This window comes from Salvelinus alpinus, chromosome 3, assembly GCF_045679555.1.
Source record: "Salvelinus alpinus chromosome 3, SLU_Salpinus.1, whole genome shotgun sequence".
NCBI lineage: Eukaryota > Metazoa > Chordata > Actinopteri > Salmoniformes > Salmonidae > Salvelinus > Salvelinus alpinus.
Window position 1 is genome coordinate 35,949,605 of NC_092088.1, and position 21,510 is coordinate 35,971,114.

The 21,510-nt window shown below is 41.3% G+C and overlaps 1 long non-coding RNA gene across 1 annotated transcript; it reads right to left on the reverse strand.

Annotated features, from left to right (window-relative positions):
* Positions 1 to 12,241: 12,241 nt before the first annotated feature.
* Positions 12,242 to 16,775, reverse strand: LOC139570610 (uncharacterized). The gene is made up of 2 exons (XR_011674127.1): positions 16,494 to 16,775; positions 12,242 to 13,032 (listed from the first exon to the last, which is right to left on the reverse strand). It is a non-coding gene; the product is annotated as an uncharacterized lncRNA (long non-coding RNA).
* Positions 16,776 to 21,510: the final 4,735 nt, after the last annotated feature.

The window sequence follows — 21,510 nt, forward strand, 5'->3', positions numbered from 1 at the left end:
AGCTACGCAATTCTATGTCCATGTAAGCAGGTACGAGATCCAAGTTCAAAGTACGCAGAAATGAATACAGCCAGATTATTATTTATTTTTGTAAACTTTTTTGTAAAAACAAAATTCATAAAAATAAATCCACTGAGTAAATCTAACATCTCGATTCTCGAGCTGCAACACACAGACATGTACGGAGTTTGTGTCAACGGACATGGAGATTAATACATCATTACTCGACGTAGCTACCCCGTGTCTGCCCCTCCTCTTTGTTGTGATGCAAAGTTTGCCGACTGTCAGCTGTAGGTAAACACATGGACAAATCCCTTTTCGACTCTGTGTGTTGTGGAAAGGTAACACTAATTGCTTCAAGCTAAAGTTAGCGAACATAAGATGGACATTCAGTGGGCTCTAAAGTGCCAGCAGTTCACTCACATTTGCTAGTGAAAGAAATTAAATGCAAATATGAAAAAGAACTGGTTGCATTTGTGCGAGTGTGATATACATTTAATTCAGCGTCTCATTGGTTGTATTTTCCACGTAACATGAGGATCACGCAACCTGATAGACTAACTATGATCCACGTCACAAAAAGCACAACAAAAGTATAATCAAAAATAAATATAAACATCATGGCATTAAATGGAGTCGGGAGTTTAGAAGACTGCGCGATGAAGAATTAATGAGTGTCCGGTGTTAGCTATAGAGGCAATGCTTCTAAAATGCCTTTGCACTAGATTTGAGATCAATTTCGAAAATCTGAAATTATGTATATGCTGCAAAGAAATACAATAGGCACCTTTACATAGGCTGAAGCACCGGACTCTTCTAGCGAACAGTGTTCAGATTCCCTTTGCAGTAGCCTACTTAAGCTTTATGTAGCCAGTTTGTGGTCTGTCGATGCGATTTTTATTTATTTATTTTTCCAAAAAAGGTTTAGTGTTGATTAGGAACCGTGTCTAAAAAGCCAATACTTGTGAGCTGGCCCTAGTGGTTGGCCCTGTTTGAGAGGTGACAACGCGTTCCTCTACTATAGAGACTAAACTTGGGGGCATGTGCTAATTATCTACAATGTTTTTCTTATCTCCATTCTACACTGTACATGTAATGGATTAAACATAAGACAGTCTGTGCTAATTCCACAAAACATATATTTATTTTATATGTTCTGTACTCATCAGTATGAATCTATTTTATGTTCTGTAAATATCTCTTCAGAGGACTGATCTGAACCAGGTGTGATCCATAATGTCTAAGCACATGAATCTCCAATTTGCCCCATGCGTCTGGTACTCTAAAAAGTTTGACAGTGCTGTCAGGTCTGCGATTAGTGTTATTAGAGGCTTGCTTTAGGACCATGCTGACAGGCAGGCTGTTTAGCGGTAGTAGAGAGTATGTTTTAAGACCATGTGGACTCCTCGGAGCGGGTGGGAAGGCTGTATGCCTGGCTGGCTGTACATGGATGCAGCTGCAGTGAAGAGCAAAACTTTTCTCTCAAAACAGTACAGAGGTGGAGATGGCTGTAGATGTCTTGGTAACTGCTGTTTGACATAGCATGAACCTAAACTACAGTTTTTAATCCTGGTGCTGAGCAGCTAATTGCTTTATGACACGTTTGTAAAATGTTAAGTCCCCTATCGACTGAGTTGAATGAAGCTTCAGCAGCCAACGTAATGGTTGGAGTAAATGTAGCTTGTTTTTGTAATCCAAATACTATTCGTTTTTACATTGTATAGAAATGCAGTAAATGAGCTTCAACTTCATACAAATAAAGTTGAAGCTCACCCTAGGTTTAGCTGAAAAAGGCAAGCCAGGAGACTAGGCCTACATTGGCCCAATTTTGCCATTCTCCCATATGATGGCGCTGCAATATCAGCAACCATTGACTTATAAGTAAATATCGGCAGCAACATGTTGCTGATGTAGTCTCGAAAACAAGACCCTAGGCAACAGTAGCTATGTTTCCATTAACTTGTCCAGTAATTGTTTTTGTCGACATTTAGAAAGTTTGCATAGAAAACAGATTCGATAATTGGTGCGTGTCTAATTAACAATCTTGTGTCAATTAAAAACAGCTGGACGTAATAACGTCACACCATTTAGGCAAATTGCGCATTTAATAAATTGTTGACAGCCTGTATGCCCTCCCACCTACCTGTGTCTCGGGCAGCATGGATAGAATGCAAGAATTTACTAATATTTGCCATATTCTAATAATTCTCATGTGTCAACATATCACTTCCTCCGCCGCGTCCGATGAGAAGCAGTTTGCCGGCCGCATTCAAAGTGAGAAAGTAGCTAGTAGCGTCGCAGGACTTGGAAGAAATTCAGCCAGCTGTGATTGACTGACAGATAGCAAGCTAAATACCATGTTACATGTAAACTCAGCAGACTAGCTAACGAATTAGGTAGAATTACACATTTTCAGATACATAAACTAGTCATGCTGATGGACGAGCTCTCGCCACACTTTCAGTCTGTATATTTGCATTGTGTCAATGATGATGTGCATTTGGAAAGTATGTTACGTTACAGCCTTATTCTAAAATTGATAAAAGTACTTTTTTCCTGATCAATACACACACTACCCCATAATGACAAAACAAAAACAGGTTTGTAAAATACAGAAATTCCTTATTTACATACGTATTCAGACCCTTTGCTATGAGACTCGAAATTGAGCTCAGGTGCATCCTGTTTCCATTGAGCATCCTTGATGTTTCTACAACTTGATTGGAGTCTACTTGTGGTGATTGGACATGATTTGGCAAAATGGCTTAAGGACAACAAAGTCAAGGTGTTGGAGTGGCCATTACAAAGTCCTGACCTCAATCCTATAGAACATTTGTGGGCAGAACTGAAAAACCATGAGTGAGCAAGGAGGCCTACAAACCTGACTCAGTTACACCAGCTCTGTCAGGAGGAATGGGCCAGAATTCACCCAACTTATTTGTGGGAAGCTTGTGGAAGGTTACCCAAAACGTTTGACCCAAGTTATTAAACAATTTAAAGGAAATGCAACCACATACTAATTGAGTGTATGTAAACTTCTGACCCACTGGGAATGTGATGAAAGAAATTAAAGCTGAAATAAATCATTCTCTCTACTATTATTCTGACATTTCACATTCTTAAAATAAAGTGGTGATCCTAACTGACCTAAGACAGGGAATTTTTACTAGGATTAAATGTCAGTAATTGTGAAAATCAGTTTAAATGTATTTGGCTAAGGTGTATGTAAACTTCTGACTTCAACTGTACGAGCCCCTTACCAACAATGCAGTTTTTTAAAAATGAATAAGAATAAGAGATACAGGTAATTAAAGAGCAGCTGTAAAATAACAATAGCGTGACTATACACAGGGGGGTACCGATACAGATTCAATGGGCACCGGTTATTTGAGGGACATGTAGGTAGAGTTATTAAAGTGACTATAAATAGATGACAACAGAGAGTAGCAGCGGTGTAAAGAGGTGGGAGGGGGGCACTGCAAATAGTCTGGGTAGCCATTTGATTAGATGTTCTGTATATACTAGACGGTGTCAGAGGAATGCCCAAAAAATTGTCAGACTCCAGTCACCCAAGTCATAGACTGTTCTCTCTGCTTCCGCAACTGAGCGCCAAGTCTATGTCCAAAAGGCTCCTTAATAGCTTCTACCCCCAAGCCATAAGACTGCTGAACAATTTATTCAAATAGCCAAACTGCCCCCCAGACCCCTCCCCCTAAACCTGTTTTTGCTTTGTCATTATGAGGTATTGGTGAGGGGGAAAAAACGATTTTAACAATTTCAGAATAAGGCTGTAACGTAACAATGTGGTAAAGAACAACGGGTCTGAATACTTTCCGAATGCAATTTGTTTAATAAAGCTGAAATGTTGATTGATATGTCTCTTGAGTTTCGTCTGTTATTAGGTCAATGCAAGATGGGATACAGCTTTTGACATATTTTACTTTTCGTAGCAGGTTAGAACCTTACGCATCAGATTAGGAGAATTAGGTTAAGTTTAGGAAAAGGGGTTGCAACATTAATAACAAAGTCACCTTTTGACATTCGTTTGAGAAATGCTGTATTGGTTCTAGCCATGACCCTGGTATGGGATTTCAAACCATGAATAAATGAATTGTCAATCAGCTGCCCCCTTTGTCTTCCCCACAGAAGTGCACTTGTGAGAATAAGCTTATTGGAGAGAGTGGTAGGTGAAGTCTCAGTAACTGATGAACATAGAAAATATGATTGTTTAGGATGTTTTACCTGTCATTACAATGGAAAACATTGCAATCGTTTTTGGTTGATAGACAAGTCTGAGAGCGCTCGCTTTGATATACCTTACATCACTTCTGGAGGTTGTTCACCTCAGAGAGAGTGCTATGTCAGTAGGTCAATTTGCGGTAAATGCTATTGGGGGTCCCCACTTACCCCAAATTGGGCATTGCATCGGTCAATAGGGGCCCACTGTTTCATTTCAAACATCTAGGTACAGTATAGATTAGGTTGAAGGCCTACTGTTACATTTTTGCCCTGTCATGTATAGCCTACATTGTTTCATACCTCAATGCTCACTGTACTAACCCAGGGTCCTATGTTTCTAATAAATATTCAAACTGTTTCCTTTTCTTTCTTTTTTGGGGCAAAAGGATCCAGTACAACCCTCAGATTGTGTTTTCATTTTTGATGTTATTCAAATTTCTTGATTTAAAGCTTATAACTAGTTTCGTTTGACTTAGACCCACCTCCGAGGTGGTCATCATAAGAAAGATGCTCCAGCACACTGGACACAATTATTTTTTTTTAGTTTTATTTAACCTTTATTTAACTAGGCAAGTCAGTTAAGAACAAATTCTTATTTGCAATGATGGCCTAGGAACCGTGGGTTAACTGCCTTGTTCAGGGGCAGAACAACAGATTTTTACCTTCAGCTCGGGGATTCAATCTAGCAGCCTTTTAGTTACTGGCCCAACGCTCTAACCACTAGGCTACCTGCCACCACAATAACATGACTGAAGAGCAGAAAAGCAATAGGATCCACCCATACCTGCTGTCCTACATTGCAACCTGGACTCAGAGGTAGAGGTAACATAGTAAACAAAAATCTGTGACACTCAAATTAATATATGTATAAATTTGTGGATGTCCATAATCCATTTCGTATGATACAGTGCCTTCAGAAAGTATTCATACCTGTTGACTTAATCCACAGTGTGTTGTGTTACAGCCTGAATTCAAAATGTATTAAATATTTTTTTAAATCTCACCCATCTACACACAGTACCCCATAATGACAGTGGAATCATGTTTTTAGAAATTTTAGCAATGTATTGCAAATGAAATACAGACATCTCATTTACATAAGTATTCACACCCCATTGCTGATACTCTAAATTGAGCTCAAGTGCATCCAATTTCCTTTGATCATCCCTGAGAAGTCACTACAACTTGAGAACCTGCCAGAAAGACAACAGTCTCTACAGCGCTTTACCAATCTGAGCTTTATGGGAGAGTGGCCAGACGGAAGCCACTCCTTAGAAAAAGACACATGACAGCACACCTGGAGTTGCTAAAAGGCACGTAAAAGACTCAGACCATAAGCCAAAAGATTCTGTTGTCTGATGAGACAAACATTTGACTCTTTGGCATTAATGCAGTGCTATGTCTGGAGACAACCAAGCACAACTCATCCTTCTTCTAACACAATTCCTACCATGAACAAGGTGGTGGCAGCATCATGCTATGGGGATGCTTTTCAGTGGCTGGAACAGGTAGACTGGTAAGGATAGAGGAAACAATGAATGGAGCCAAATACAGGCAAATTCTTGATGAGAACCTGCTTTAGGGTGCAAACGATCTTAGACTGGGGTAAAGAATTACGTTCCAACAGGACAATGAACCAAAGCATACAGCCAAAGCAACGCAGGAATGGCTTCAGAATGAGAGTGTGAAGGTCCTTGAGTGGCCCAGACTTTAATCTCATTGAAAATCTGTGGAAAATTTGAGATTGCTTTTCACTACCACTCCCCATCTAATTTAACAGAGCTTGAGAAAATCTGCAAGGAAGAAAATCCCCAAATCCACGTACAAAGCTGATGGACATACCCAAGACGACCCAAAGCTGTAATCGTGGCCATAGGTGCTTCTACAAAGGTATTGACTCAGGAGTGTGAATATCTGTCTGGCCACTACCATAAAGGCCTGATTGGTGGAGTGCTGCAGAGATTGTTGTCCTTCTGGAAGATTCTCCCATCTCCATAGAAGAACTCTAGAGCTCTGTCAGAGTGACCATCGGGTTCTTGGTCACCTCCCTGACCAAAGCCTTTCTCCCCCAATTGCTCAATTTGGCCGGGCGGCCAGCGCTAGGAAGAGTTTTGGTGGTTTCAAACTTCTTCCATTGAAGAATGATGGAGGCCACTGTGTTCTTGGGGACCTCCAATGCTGCAGACATTTTTTGGTACCCTTCCCCAGATCTGTGCCTCGACCCAATCATGTATCGGAGCTCTACGGACGATTCCTTCGACCTCCTGGCTTGGTTTTTGGACATACACTGTCAACTGTGGGACCTTATATAGACAGGTGTGTGCCTTTCCAAATCATGTCCAATCAATTTAATTTACCACAGGTGCACTCCAATGAAGTTGTAGAAACAGCTTAAGGATGATCAATGGAAACAGGATGCACCTGAGCTCAATTTTGAGTCTGATAGCAAAGGGTCTGAATACTTATTGTCATGATGTTGCCTGCTTGGGTACTGCAAACCCCATCCCCCTCTCCCTGCCTCTCCCTTTCCACCACAACCCATGCGGTGATCACAGAGAGATGTCGTAAATTCCTGAGAATCTCCCCACCACAAACAGTATTAAGAGAGAGGGTAAACTTTCAGGACAAAGGAATTCTCTCCCACTTCACAGAACTTGAGGTACGAACATATTTCAGATTCCTGCAAAAGTATAAAGATCGGTGGAAGAGTCCAGCTATGAACCGGTCCATTTGTCCCCATGTGGGAAACTCAGGAGAGACGGGTTGGCTACATTACCATACCGCTGTTTATATAATAACCTCAGATATGAGGTTTACATCTGTTTGTTGTATAAAATGAATGAGTGAGTATGATACTGTTTGTATAATTGTGTAATATGATTTTGAACTGTTTAATGAAGGAAAATACAACTCCCTGTTGTATTTGAACTAAATCCAAGGACTGCCCCTGAGCCAGTTGGGTCAGAGACCATGGGACCACCCCTCTCTGCTATCTGAATAAAAGCCAACTTTAAGAAATTACCATTTAGACCATGCTTTTCTCCATTAGGAGGAGAACGAAAGTTAATTAAAGTACCATTGCTGAATCTTTAACCATACCACGTGGTTAAACTCTTAAGACGAATGAGAACAAGTCTTTGATATTGACTACTAGTCTGCAGCTAGGAATTCGGTATCATTGAACGCGAAGAAAGACAACCGCCGAAACATCCATTCTATAACGAATGTCACTCTGAACTCTCCACAATAACTCCAACAAAAACGAACTTCTCTCCAACGATCAAGACAACACACCGAGCGTAAATATATATATTGATTGCAATTGTTCCCGAATGAGTGAGCGTTCATGTGTAAGGATTAGCATGTCAATTGTTATAATTATGGACTCTGTAGTGAATTCTTAGTCGAACGCCACTTTCCCTTTGTCTAACATGCCGGTTCAGCCCACTAGGGCATATTTTCTCCTATCATTTCATGTAACTATTTTAAGTTTGTTTGTTTGTTTATGCATTTCTGTGAATTAATTAGTTAGTAATAAATAAATGATTTAAGACAATTGATGTATGGATGACTCATAGTGAAGACTGGGTTCGTGCAGATAATCAACGATTTACGACGTTTGGAATGAGACTGACGTGAGGTAGAGTAAATAAATCATTAATTAGAAGACTATTGATCAGATATGAAAATATCTGAAAGGTTATATTGGGAAATTATAACTTTGTAATCTAATAACTTTCCCTGGTGCCCTCGAATTCATAGTTAATTAATTACGTTATTACTCAAGTGATCGCGTAATCCCTAATTACAGGAATCTATGATAAAAACTATAAGTCTTCAATTTAACGATAGCAAAGACACGACATTATGTAAATAAGATATGTTTTTTAAATTTAATACATTTCCAAAACATTCTAAAAACCTGTTTTCACTTTGTCATAATGGGGTATTGTGTGTAGATTGCTGAGATTTTTAAAATCATTTTTTTATCCATTATAGAATAAGTAATGTAACAAAACGTGGAAAAAGTCAAGGGGACTGAATCCCTTCCAAAGGCACTGTTTCTGGCACTAATAGTGGAATGACAGTGTTTCACAGTATTACTTACCCATTGTTTTCTCCCGCTGGAGTGGCATCTGTCAAAGTGCGAAAGCTGTTCAAGCTGTGGTGAACTGGTATCTCAAGGCCCTCATCCATCTACTTTGGCAGATAACTTTCCTGACGTCTCTTTGGCCACTGTTCACTCTGACGTGCCACGCGCTCCTTTGCTTGGCGTCTACAACATAAAAATCACAGGGAAGTGTAAAGATGAACTAAAAAATAAACTAGTTCTAAACTGGGTGACATTAAAGCAATAGAAACTGTGTAAGAGAATAATTACATTCTTTGTATGGACATGTTTGACGAAGGATGACATCCTCATCTTTTTCCAGGTAGAAGCCCTTTTAGCACTAAATAGAGTTAGACTGCAATATTACATCAAACCAAAGCACCAAGGAAGGGGTGGCAGTTAGCCTAGAGTTTAGAGAGGTGGGTTTGCTAGTTCGAATCTCAAATATTTGACCATGTTACTCCAACCTCCCTGTGTGTGTTTGTGTGTGTGTCGGAGGGGTTTGGATAAAGCAAAGTCAAATCACTGTCCCATAATTTTTCTTCATGGAAAATTATCTTCTAGTTGACAATTAATCTGCTACTAAAAAGAAGACCAACTGCAATCTAACATCACAAACATACACTGAGTGTACAGTCATGGCCAAAAGTTTTGAGAATGATACAAGTATTAATTTTCACAGTCTGCTGCCTCAGTTTGTATGATTTTCCAGCATGTTATGAAGAGTGATCAGATGAATTGCAATTAATTCCAAAGTCCCTATTTGCCATGCAAATGAACTGAATCCCCCAAAAACATTTCTACTGCATTTCAGCCCTGCCACAAAAGGATCAGCTGACATCATGTCAGTGATTCTCTCGTTAACACAGGTGTGAGTGTTGACGAGGACAAGGCTGGAGATCACTCTGTCATGCTGATTGAGTTCGAATAACAGACTGGAAGCTTCAAAAGGAGGGTGGTGCTTGGAATCATTGTTCTTCCTAGGAAGAACACACGCTAGGACACACGTGTCGTCATCATTGCATTGCACAAAAAGGGCTTCACAGGCAAGGATATTGCTGCCAATAAGATTGCACCTAAATCAACCATTTATCAGATCATCAAGAACTTCAAGGAGAGCAGTTCAATTGTTGTGAAGAAGGCTTCAGGGCGCCCAAGAAAGTCTAGGAGACGGTCCTGGCGATTGCTGAAGTTGATTCAGCTGCGGGATCGGGAAACCAGCAGTACAGAGCTTGCTCAGGAATGGCAGCAGGCAGGTGTGAGTGCATCTGCATGCACAGTGAGGCGAAGACTTTTGGAGGATGGCCTAGTGTCAAGAAGGGCAGCAAAGAAGCCACTTCTCTCCAGGAAAAACATCAGGGACAGACTGATATTCTGCAAAAGTTACAGGGATTGGACTGCGGTAAAGTCATTTTCTCTGATGAATGCCCTTTCCGATTGTTTGGGGCATCCGGAAGAAAGCTTGTCCGGAGAAGACAAGGCGAGCGCTACCATCAGTCCTGTGTCATGCCAACAGTAAAGCATCCTGAGACCATTCATGTGTGGGGTTGCTTCTCAGCCAAGGGAGTGGGCTCACTCACAATTTTGCCTAAGAACACAGCCATGAATAAAGAATGGTAGCAACACATCCTCCGACAGCAACTTCTCCCAACCATCCAGGAACAGTTTGGTGATGAACAATGCCGTTTCCAGCATGATGGAGCACCTTCCCAAAAGTGATAACTAAGTCGCTCGGGGAACATTCTCTCGGGGAACAGTCACATTCTGTTAAAGGTCCCCAAAGCACACACATCCTCTTTTCAGTTCGCTGCATCTAGCGACTGGAACAAGCTGCAACAAACACTCAAACTGGACCTTCTTACCTTCTTGCACTTTGTGCTGTTGTCTGTTGTCTGTGCCCAATAATGCTTGTACCATGTTTTGTGCTGCTACCTTGTTGTGTTGCTACCATGTTGTTGTTATGTTGTGTTGCTACAATTCTGTGTTGTCATGTGTTACTGCCTTGCTATGTTGTTGTCTTTAGGTCTCTCTTTCATGACTCTGACGAGCCCGACACAAAGGATATACTGCTTCCTCGGGAACAGGCCCCGGTCCCAGTGATCTGCGTGAAGAGGAACTTGATCCTGGACTTCCTGGCGGGCCGCCCCCAGGTGCTAAGAGTAGTTAACAACACATCCGCCACGCTGATCCTCAACACAGGGGCCCCTCAGGGGTGCGTGCTCATTCCCCTCTTGTACTCCCTGTTCACTCATGACTCCAACACCATCATTAAATTTGCCGATGACACAACAGTGGTAGGCCTGATCACCGACAACGACGAGACAGCCTATAGGGAGGAAGTCAGAGATCTGGTCGTGTGGTGCCAACCTCTCTCAACGTGATCAAGACAATGGAGATGATTGTGGATTACAGGAAAAAGAGGACCAAGCACGCCCCCATTGTCATCGACGGGGCTGCAGTGGAGCAGGTTGAGAGCTTCAAGTTCCTTGGTGTCCACATCACCAACAAACTAACATGGTCCAAGCACACCAAGACAGTTGTGAAGAGGGCACGACAAAACCTATTCCCCCTTAGTAGACTGAAAAGATTTGGCATGGGTCCTCAGATCCTCAAAAGGTTCTACAGCTACACCATCGAGAACATCCTGAGTGGTTGCATCACTGCCTGGTATGGCAACTGCTCGGCCTCCGACCGCAAAGCACTACAGAGGGTGATGCGAACGGCCCAGTGAATCACTGGGGCCATGCTTCCTGCCATCCAGGACCTCTATAGCGGACGGTGTCAGAGGAAGGCCCTAAAAATTGTCAAAGACCGCAAGCCATAAGACTCCTGAACATCTAATCAAATGGCTACCCAGACTATTTGCAGTGCCCCCCCCCACCCCTCACCGCCTCTTTACACCGCTGCTACTCTCTGTTGTCATCTATTTATAGTCACTTTAATAACTCTACCTACATGTTTCTCAAATAACCGGTTTCTCATTGAATCTTTATCGGTACCCCCCTGTGTATAGTCACGCTATTGTTATTTTACAGCTGCTCTTTAATTACTTGTTACTTTTATCTCTTATCCTTATTAAAAAAAATGTAACTGCATTGTTGGTAAGGGGCTCGTACAGTTGAAGTCAGAAGATTACATTCAAGTTAGCCAAATACATTTAAACTCAGTTTTTCACAATTACTGACATTTAATCCTAGTAAAAATTCCCTGTCTTAGGTCAGTTAGGATCACCACTTTATTTTAAGAATGTGAAATGTCAGAATAATAGTAGAGAGAATAATTTATTTATGCTTTTATTTCTTTCATCATATTCCCAGTGGGTCAGAAGTTTACATACACTCAATTAGTATTTGGTTGCATTGCCTTTAAATTGTTTAACTTGGGTCAAACGTTTCAGGTAGCCTTCCACAAGCTTCCCACAATAAGTTGGGTGAATTTTGGCCCATTCCTCCTGACAGAGCTGGTGTAACTGAGTCAGGTTTGTAGGTCTCCTTGCTTGCCCACACTTTTTCACTTTTTCAGTTCTGCCCACAAATGTTCTATAGGATTGAGGTCAGGGCTTTGTGATGGCCACTCCAATACCCAAGTATGCTTGGGGTCATATTCCATTTGGAAGACCCATTTGCGACCAAGCTTTAACTTCCTGACTGATGTCTTGAGATGTTGCTTCAATATATCCACATAGTTTTCCTCCTCATGGTGCCATCTATTTTGTGAAGTGCACCAGTCCCTCCTGCAGCAAAGCACCCCCACAATATGATGCTGAGTTTTAATGACTCTAACCTAAGTGTTTGTAAACTTCCGGCTTCAACTGTATATTGACCGGTATACGCCCACACTCACACCAATCTGTTGTTTGTGAACAGGACAAGCATGGGTACAAAGAAAAGCTGCGTTTTAACATACTTTATTACTAATTTCACTCATATTGTAATTCATTATTCAGTAATATTTCATACAAATCTTGGACACTGGACAGCTACTTTAAGTGAAAGATTTTTTCCCCACGAATAATGTGATGCTGACTTATAAACGTATACATTTTAGTTACCACCATTGTCTGGCCATCCTGACTTCTGACTTAGAGGCTAAACAAGCTTTGCCTCCTCAGGGCATGATAACAGACCTGTAGAACGAGCCACCAGGCTCCTATACATGTATGCTGATTATTCTGCCTTATTAAATCATAAATATCATTATCTAACAAATATACGCATCTAAAGTATATTCTCTAATACGTGAACATATCTGGGGAATACAGAAGCGACGATGATGACAGAGATGTATGAGAGTGACGGTTGGTTCTGATTGGATCCTGACACTCTGGTCATGTAGCAAACGGTCCTGTTGTAATCCTCCCCATCATAATCCGAGTTGACATGACTGCACCGGTAGGCTGAGCGGTGCAATCTATCAGCTGTTAATGCAACTGCCGCACCAGCTGCCGCCGCGCTCGCAACACGCACTGGGGATGAGCGCCCAGGCATGGTCTTGAACCAGGCCTTTGTTGAATGGGTCCTGATCCGGAAACGGCCACTGCTACGAGACGAGCCCCGAGATGAACCCCTGCCCCCCCCGCGGCCGCCCTTGGACAGGACAGGCTCACACAGCAAGGCAAAGAGCAGGAGACACAGCCAGCACGTAGCCACCAGCCGCTGCTCCATCACCAGACGCCTATCTGTCTGGAAACAACAGGACAAGACATAATGGGGTTAATCTCCATACAGCAGCTTCCTCTCCTCCATCTCAATATAGTGGCTTTCTCTCTTGTCCTTTACTTCCTCTCAATAGTCTACAGTGGCTTCCTCACCTCTTCGTCATCCTCCATCTCAAAAGTCTACAATAACTTCCTCTCCACTCCTCCTTCTCAATTGTCTACAGTGTCTTCCTCTCCTCTATCTCAATTAGGGTTGCAAAGCTAACGGTAATTTACTAAAGTTACTGGAATCTTCAGTAATTGTGCTAATTAATAGAAAATATATGTCAATCTATCGCAATTTTGGTAATTTATACTTGAATAACTTTTTTAAAATGTATTCATATATATACAGTGGGGAGAACAAGTATTTGATACACTGCCGATTTTGCAGGTTTTCCTACTTACAAAGCATGTAGAGGTCTGTAATTTTTATCATAGGTACACTTCAACTGTGAGAGACGGAATCTAAAACAAAAATCGCGAAAATCACATTGTATGATTTTTAAGTAATTAATTAGCATTTTATTGCAAGACATAAGTATTTGATACATCAGAAAAGCAGAACTTAATATTTGGTACTGAATCCTTTGTTTGCAATTACAGAGATCATACGTTTCCTGTAGTTCTTGACCAGGTTTGCACACACTGCAGCAGGGATTTTGGCCCACTCCTCCATACAGACCTTCTCCAGATCCTTCAGGTTTCGGGGCTGTCGCTGGGCAATACGGACTTTCAGCTCCCTCCAAAGATTTTCTATTGGGTTCAGGTCTGGAGACTGGCTAGGCCACTCCAGGACCTTGAGATACTTCTTACGGAGCCACTCCTTAGTTGCCCTGGCTGTGTGTTTCGGGTCGTTGTCATGCTGGAAGACCCAGCCACGACCCATCATCAATGCTCTTACTGAGGGAAGGAGGTTGTTGGCTAAGATCTCGCAATACATGGCCCCATCCATCCTCCCCTCAATACGGTGCAGTCGTCCTGTCCCCTTTGCAGAAAAGCATCCCCAAAGAATGATGTTTCCACCTCCATGCTTCACGGTTGGGATGGTGTTCTTGGGGTTGTACTCATCCTTCTTCTTCCTCCAAACACGGCGAGTGGAGTTTAGACCAAAAAGCTCTATTTTTGAATCATCAGACCACATGACCTTCTCCCATTCCTCCTCTGGATCATCCAGATGGTCATTGGCAAACTTCAGACGGGCCTGGACATAAGCCTGCTTGAGCAGGGGGACCTTGTGTGCGCTGCAGGATTTTAATCCATGACGGCGTAGTGTGTTACTAATGGTTTTCTTTGAGACTGTGGTCCCAGCTCTCTTCAGGTCATTGACCAGGTCCTGCCGTGTAGTTCTGGGCTGATCCCTCACCTTCCTCATGATCATTGATGCCCCACGAGGTGAGATCTTGCATGGAGCCCCAGACCGAGGGTGATTGACCATCATCTTGAACTTCTTCTATTTTCTTCTATTTTCTAATAATTGCGCCAACAGTTGTTGCCTTCTCACCAAGCTGCTTGCCTATTGTCCTGTAGCCCATCCCAGCCTTGTGCAGGTCTACAATTTTATCCCTGATGTCCTTACACAGCTCTCTGGTCTTGGCCATTGTGGAGAGGTTGGAGTCTGTTTGATTGAGTGTGTGGACAGGTGTCTTTTATACAGGTAACGAGTTCAAACAGGTGCAGTTAATACAGGTAATGAGTGGAGAACAGGAGGGCTTCTTAAAGAAAACCTAACAGGTCTGTGAGAGCCGGAATTCTTACTGGTTGGTAGGTGATCAAATACTTATGTCATGCAATAAAATGCAAATTAATTACTTAAAAATCATACAATGTAATTCTCTGGATTTTTGTTTTAGATTCCGTTTCTCACAGTTGAAGTGTACCTATGATAAAAATTACAGACCTCTACATGCTTTGTAAGTAGGAAAACCTGCAAAATCGGCAGTGTATCAAATACTTGTTCTCCCCACTGTATATATATATTTTTTTATCTGTGTCCATAATTGTCAATAAGTTTCTAGTAGATAGCCTAATTAATGAAAAAAGCATCTAATCAACAATTACATTATTTTCAATTACCTCTGCAACTCGTCCAACTATGGACTTTTTTTTACAACTGCCACTAGTTCGATGCCAAAACATTGACAACAAATACATATTGACAGAGTAAAATAAGTAAAAGTGTGTAAAAAAATATATCAAGGATATTTCATGCTGAAACCCAAATATTAAACACCAATCCTATTCACTAAGTTGATGGGTTTATATTTAGGATCATGTTTTACAGCTTTGTCATTCTCTTTTTTTCTCATCTTATTTAATTATTTCATATACTGTATATTACATGTGATAATGTCAGAGAGAGGGCCAGAGATAATTACAGCCGATTGTGATAATCTGAAGCACCAAAAAGGGCCACTAAATGTCTTGTGATAGATTGCGTACAATTCTTGAAAGATACCAAAATACTGGTAGTTTACTGGTAGTTTCCAGTAATATACCCTCCCTTTGCAATCCTAATCTCAATAGTCTACAGTGGCTTCCTTTGCTTCCACCTGTCAAGTTATTTTACATCAGCACAGTTGAAGGAATGGAGGCACAGAGAGGAAGCTCACATCTCTAGTCCCCCCTTTTCATTGAGTATGCCAAGTTGTTGCTGTCTTGGGGCAGGTCTTTCTTTTAAAATATGTTTTTATTTCAATGATCATCTACAGGTATAAAGGATAAATAAAATACGGTTCACCCTACCATAGATATCATGTATAGATATGAAAATGACGTCACTGGTCCACTCTCCCCCCATGCAATGGCATGGATAGAGGAACAGCAGCTGAGATGTTGAACGAAGGAGAAACACTGTGCATCCCAAATGGAACCCTATTCCCTATAGTGTACCATATGGGTTAAAGTAGGTCAGTTATAAACAGAACAGGCAACAACACAGGACGCTCCCTCTCTCTACCAACACAGAGGATGCTCTCTCTGGCTTTCTCTAACGCTCTACTTCTCTGACTCTACCTCTTCCCCTGTCTCCAGAGTAGACTATATGTAATGCCCGATATAGATGCTTCATTCTCTATAACACATCTTGTGTCAGGTGAACAAATAACTTGGTTGAAAATACAATATAGTAATTGGTTTGCTTATAGCGATAGAAAGAAATGTGAGTTTGAATAGGGCTGTGGAAACAAAATGTATAACCAATATTACGCGCTTGATTCGGAAAGATGTAACGGTTTTTGCAGAGTGCCTTTCGTGCGCATTGATGAGAGATGAGCCATTTCTGTATCTGTATCGCCATTTCTTATTTCCTGCTTACTTTATTTTACATTGCACACCTATTTTATTGTCGGAAATCAGACTACTATAATTCATAAGAATTAAGATAATAATGATGGCAATGTACTGCTCATAAATAGACTAATTATAAAAACAAATGTATAGTCTTACCCCACAGCGCTAGTTTTCTTCCACGGAATGTAGTTGGAAATAACCAATAATCAGTCCGTTAAACCGGAATCCATAGCCAGGCTCGCAGCTAGTGAGATGGTAGAATAAACCACGTGATATCCCTCATGAGACTGAAGATGACAAAACATGGTAGAAGCTATTCTTATCTAATTGAGAGAGAAAACATTATTGTTTATCATAAGTGATGAGCTCTATCTGTGGCAGAAATGTTTGAGGTGTGGTGATGATGATGTTAAGGATGTTAATGATACAAATTATGGTAGTGATGATGATGAAGATGATGAATGGTGGTGTTGCTGCTCCTGCTTCTTGTTCACTTTATGTGCCCATATCCATATTGTACAATCAAAATATAAAACATAAATGTTAAAGACAAACCTACTGGGCACAGACGTAAATTCAACTTCTTTCCACGTAATTTCATTGAAATGATGTGGACACAATGTTGATTCAACCAGTGTGTGCCCAGTGGGAAGACTGGAATGAAACAATTTATTATTTTGAAAAAATCTATTCATAAAGATCAACAGCAAAATAGATTGAATAGCAAAAACAAAGACCAAATCGATCAAATTAAATCTCAAGAGTCAGTGGATACATGCATGAGAGTCAGTCAATCCCCATAGAGCTAAAATCACCATCTTCCTAAACAGCTACCAGCCTACCCTTCCTATCATAGAAGTTGGAACCAACCATAGAAATATAATTATATTGTTGAAACACCACAAAAGTGGTGTGCATCGAGCAATTTCCCCTAGCCATAGGAGTCTAATTCTTGGGGTATGTCTGAATGAAATGGTTCACTCAATCATGGTATGTGTTGAGTACTTATGGCTCCCTCAACTTCGCAGTAATCAGTAGTAAATGGACTACTCATCACTATCAAAGCATAATTGAAATATGTTAACTTTTAGGGAAATTTTAATAGTGGTAATGGAAAAACAATAAAATCAAAATAAAGGGTGAAACAAAAAAAAGGAGAAGGATGTGTGTGTGTGTGAGTTAACACAATTCCTGTGTGTACACTACTGTTACACTACTGTTACATCTCTCTCTCTCGGTCTGTCTGTCTGTCTGCCTGCATATCAGTTCTCAGAGCATTGTGTTATTGCACGAGACACACTATTGTGACCCTATTGAGATCATTTCACCTCTCTTCCACTAATCATCCTTGACTACCGCCCATGGATCACTTTACAGCACATGGTTGACCTGAACCTCAAAACTAACACACCCATATCTCCAACCTCAGAAAATATATTGATAATAAACCGTCTCTGTACAGTTGGTACAGTCAGTCAAGGCATTGAAGAATATGATGTGTGTGTGTGGTGGTAACATGGGGTGAAAATGTCACATTACCATATGGTACGAACCAAACGTCGACACAAGGTTACAGCTTGTCATGCTCTCCCTTATCAAATCATGCCACAAAAATTATTGCTTTTTCGCCTCATTGATTTGATCTTGTGGTGTGAAACAGATAAATTAATATCTTATAAACATGACTCACTCAAGATGGGCTGTTTTTGATGCCTATGAGGTTGTCTATCTGCAGAGCAGAGAGAGGAGCACAACTCAGTCGTTCTGATTGGTCCCAGAAACCGATGGGGTGGGCCAGAGCCAGAACACGTGGGTAAAGTGGCAGTTTAAAAATGTGTCATTGGCTTTGATACTCTGATTGGTTAGAGATGATCCAATCGCTGATTACTTTGTTTTGTACAACACTCCTCATTTTGGCGTCACCACAAACGACTTCAATGATGGCAGTCTCAGACTGAAATGTGTAGTGAACAGTAGAGTTGTCAGGCAAAGGCCTAGGCACTGCACTTATTGTTATTAATGCTTTCATGTTTTTAAAGTGCTGCTGTTTAGAGGGGGAGGAGAGGAGATTAGAAGAGTCTATTGGGAGGGGACTCCCTAAAACACGCCATTTCGATACAGCTATGACCAGAAGGGACTTTTCGTAGCAGGTTAGGACAGCATTTTTGTAACCCTATCCCTTTTCCTAACCTTAACCTAATTATCATAACCTGCTACATGAATTATCCTAACTTACAGCGTAAGTTCTCATAACATGCTACAAAAAAGTTACTTAAAGTCATAGCTGTATCGAAGTGGAGTGTTTTTTAGGGAATCTTGTATAGGGAGGAGAAGGAGAGGACTACACTAGCTGCACTGTTGGAATGTTGGAACTCATCCTATGTGCCTCTAACCCAGTGGTCACCAACCAGTCGATCGTGATCTTCAAGGCATTCCTAGTCAATCACCAAACATTTCTGTACAAAAGCAAATGATAAAGGCATAAAGGCTTGAACTCCTTTTTTCCCTGCGCTGTTGGCAGTAGGTGCACTTGATTCAAAAGCCCTGCGCTGATGGCGGTAGGTGCACTTGATTCAAAAGCCCTGCACATCGGGCAGGAAAAGTGTTCCCATTTTGAACCATTTAATTTGTAAGAAAAGACCAGATCTGCCCACCTGGCGGACCAGGAGATCTGTGGCTAAATTGAGTGTGCCTACTGCCCTGGCCAATCACTGTGCCTACAGCTTCCACGACCCTGACCACAGCAAAGTTTGACACTAGCCTACGTGACATTTCATAACTTTTAAAACCATGACCAGAGAAAGACTGTCAAATAATACAGCAAAGAGATTCTGTTTTTTGAGCGAGTTAATGTCTAAGTTTTTATTCAGCACTGTCAACACTGTTTTTATTCGAACGTGCTTCTCCCTACTTCCACTCGCGCTGCAGCTGAAATGAATGAGTAGCAAAGTGCAGCTCATCATATCTATTTTAATATCGAGGAATATTTCACTTTCTCTGGTCATAGGAACAACATGAATTTGTGTATGAGGCAGAGGCTGTGTGACTCGAGTTTCGCCATCAGGTAGAAGACGGTGTCCCCTCTCTCTGGTCAGTCTCATTGGAGGAAAGGAAGGAGAGAGCAGGGACCATGAGAGGTGGACACCCGGCTGCTCTCTCTCTCCCTCCGCTGAGACTAATGCATGTTCTGGGAACTTAGAAATCTCAGACTTTCGACTTCAGTGCATTCAAGACAACTGAAAACTTAAAAATAAAAAAAACGAGATCCGACTGGGAAAATTTGTTTTGAACGGTCATCCTACTTGGAATTCCATCTTTCATTCTAAAGCACCGACTTTCCAACCTGAAGATCACTGAGATGCGCGGGGCCTTACCGAAGAGGACTAGACTTGTGATGCTGCAAACAGTTTGGGGGGAGACATAGTGCAGCATTTGGTGGATGCCAAATGCAGAGAGAGGCTCAATTATATAGAATCAGTCATGGTGTATCATATGCTGAGGCTGTAAGACAGAACTGTGGCTTCTGCTGGTCCTGGCATGGTTTCGAGACCTGTTCAGAAATCTTGCGATCATGAATGTGCTGTTTCAAAGGACACTTCGATAGTGAATATCAACACGGCTCGGGTTGTGGAAAGCAGAAATGCTGAAGGTTATAGTGGATACGGCAAAATAGTTATTGGAGGTAATAGATGTTACTGTCGAAATGGTTGTTGACATGCTGAATAATCCTAAGGGTGGATTGTTTCAGCATGATATAGATACATGAGACAATGACTTATCAATTACCCAAATCCAGCTCAGCTAATCTCTACCATTGTGACACAGTTGTCATAATGCTTCATCAAATGTACATTAGACCAGGGGCGTTGGTAGACAGAATCTAAGTAACCTAATGTATGTCCCTCTAACTGCCCTGAATGCCTCTGCTGATCCTACAGCAAATGTATGCAGTAAGCATGTGCCTATGAACCAGATTTATACTGTTAGCACTGAGCTGGTGTGCTCTAGGAGGAAGTCCACTGTGTGCAGCTCACCCTGCACTAATATAAATGACATGAGCACATCTACTTCTGCTAAGCTTCCCAGTAAAGCAATAAATACAAGTAAGCATCCCAGAAGAAAAGTGCTCAAAATAGCCCACGTTAACTTCTTTGGGAAAGGGGGGCAGTATTGAGTAGCTTGGATGAATAAGGTGCCCAGAGTAAACTGCTTGTTACCCAGGCCCAGAAGCTATGATATGCATATAAGTAGTAGATTTGGATAGAAAACACTCTAAAGTTTCCAAAACTGTTAAAATAATGTCTGTGACTAACAGAACTCATATGGCAGGCGAAAACCTGAGACAAATCCAACCAGGAAGTGGGAAATCTGAGGTTTGTAGTTTCATTTAAGTGATTGCCTATCCAATATGCTGTGTCTATGGGGCCAGATTGCACTTCCCAAGGCTTCCAGCAGATGTCAACAGTCTTTATAAAGTTGTTTGAGGCTTCTATTGTGGAAGGGGGTCAAATAAGAGCTGTTTCAACAAGTGGACTAGGCTGAGGTCAATGAGTTGTTTACTGCGCGGTCATGCGGGCGCGCCGTTCCTTCTTTCCCTCTGTAATGAATACGCTATTGTCCGGTTGGAATATTATTGAAGATTTATTATAAAAAGATCCTAAGGATTGATTGTAAACATTGTTTGACATGTTTCTACAAACTGTAATAAACTCTTTTGACTTTTTGTCTGGATTTTGCGCTCGCGCATTGTGCCTTTGGAATTGTGAACTAAACACGCAAACAAAACGGAGGTATTTGGACATAAATATGGACGTAATCGAACAAAACAAACATTTCTTTTCGAAGTGGGAGTCCTGGCATTCCGACGAAGATCAGCAAAGGTAAGTGAAGATTTATAATGCTATTTCTGACTTTTGTTGACTTCACAATTTGGCGGGTAACTGTATGGCTTGCTTTGGTGGCTGAACGCTGTACTCAGATTACTTGATTTGTAACAGTATTTTTATTGGAATTTCACAATTTTCACCCATATTAAGAGATACAACAACAGAGACAAAGTAAAATAAAACAGCACTCACTTACACATACCTGCGTATATATATATATATATATATATGTTGGTGAATGTTGGTGATCTATGTATTTCAGAATTACACTGTACGTTCCATGTGTG